Source organism: Rhineura floridana, chromosome 6, assembly GCF_030035675.1.
Source record: "Rhineura floridana isolate rRhiFlo1 chromosome 6, rRhiFlo1.hap2, whole genome shotgun sequence".
NCBI lineage: Eukaryota > Metazoa > Chordata > Lepidosauria > Squamata > Rhineuridae > Rhineura > Rhineura floridana.
Window position 1 is genome coordinate 114,603,822 of NC_084485.1, and position 1,662 is coordinate 114,605,483.

The window sequence follows — 1,662 nt, forward strand, 5'->3', positions numbered from 1 at the left end:
TAAGGACATGAGGGCAGGTGAACTCATACCCATATAAAATAATCATATGAGCAGCAGCTATGATAGGAATGCTGCTGCTGCTGTATTCAGAATTTTCATTACCCGAATACTACAAATTCTATGTTAAGATGTATGCAAATCTGCATGGGCTTAATTCATCCACACCAAAATATATATCACACAATTTGCTTTTATTTTCAGCATTTGAGATTTTTAGATCAATGGTTTGGGAAAAGGTGCTGGGAATTAAGGGACACAGCTGACAACAGGGAGATTGTAGGCCATGATAAGAAGGAGCAAGAGGAGTGCTAAGTTCCCGTGGCCAATACTCCTCACCCCGGAGGTCGTCCACCCCAGTTTTTCAAATCCAGTCCTTTTTCAGACACCATAAACAAAGTGATTTTAAGTTTTTTAGGTTCTTCTTCTTTATATGTGAAAGATAAGATTATCAACATCCTAAGGAAATGTCCTGAAGGGCCTGACTAGAGTTTCAGGAAAGAAACAGCAAATTATCAAACACATTTTTTATGTTTAAAAAATTGCAAAAATTACATTGTATGAGCTTTATCCTGGTTACTAAAAGCCAGCCCGAGTCAAAATATATTACAGGGTTTCACCCCCACCACCAATAAAGAAGCCTAGAGTTTAAATTCTTGAGCCTTCCCATAAAAGGTAAGTGTCCCATTAAGGACCAATTCACGACCACTGCCAACCCATGCACTGGATGGAGGTTTAGAAGCACTAAGTCTTTGGCTTAGTGGCAGACCGCATGCTTTGCATGCAAAAGGTCCCAGGTTTAATCCCAGCCTCTCTAGGTAGGGCTGAGAGTGGGAATGTCCCCTGTCTGAAAACCTGGAGAGATGCTGCGAGCCAGTGTAGACAACACTGAGCTAGATAGGCCAATGGCAAACTCAGTATAACAACAGTTTTCTGAGTTCCTTTGTTTTTACTTAAAAAACTCTTTTTATCTAATTAGGATGGCAGGGATAAGGGGCAAAACGTTTTGAGGGGCACCTTTACGATGAAACTCACTACCATGAGGATAGGCAACCTATATTTTAACATTTATGAAATAGATTAACACCTTTTTATTTCAGCAGATGGGGAGGGTGAGGCCAGACTATTAGTGTTTTTAACTGAAAGGTTATTATGTATATACCCTGATTTTACTTGTTTTACATGCATGTCTATTCAGAACTAAGTCAAGTAAACATACATAAGATTACATTCACAGATTTATTATGGTATTATAAATAATGATGCCTAGGGCCATACTACCCTGAACACGCCTGATCTTGTCTGATATCAGAAGCTAAGCAGAGTCAGGCCTGGTTAGTACTTGGATGGGAGACCACCTGGGAATACTGGGTGCCGTAGGCTTAGAGGAAGGCAATAGTAAACCACCTCTGAATACCTCTTACCATGAAAACCCTATGAATATATCCAAAAGATTCATAGGGTCGCCATAAGTCATAATCGACTTGAAGGCATATAACAAGAACAAAAAATAATATTTGACTATATAATAAGCCAGCCCACAGGCATCTGCATGCTTGCAATAAAAACTACTGAAACCAATCAGTCCATTAGTGCTAGGAAGACATTGTTCATTAGACCTTGAATTTTCTTGATTTAAGCCTGGTGCATTATCATTCTTTCTTG

The 1,662-nt window shown here is 39.3% G+C and overlaps 1 pseudogene; it reads left to right on the plus strand.

Moving 5' to 3' along the window:
• Window positions 1–1,261: 1,261 nt before the first annotated feature.
• LOC133388238 (5S ribosomal RNA) lies at window positions 1,262–1,380 on the plus strand (annotated as a pseudogene).
• The last annotated feature ends 282 nt before the right edge of the window (window positions 1,381–1,662 follow it).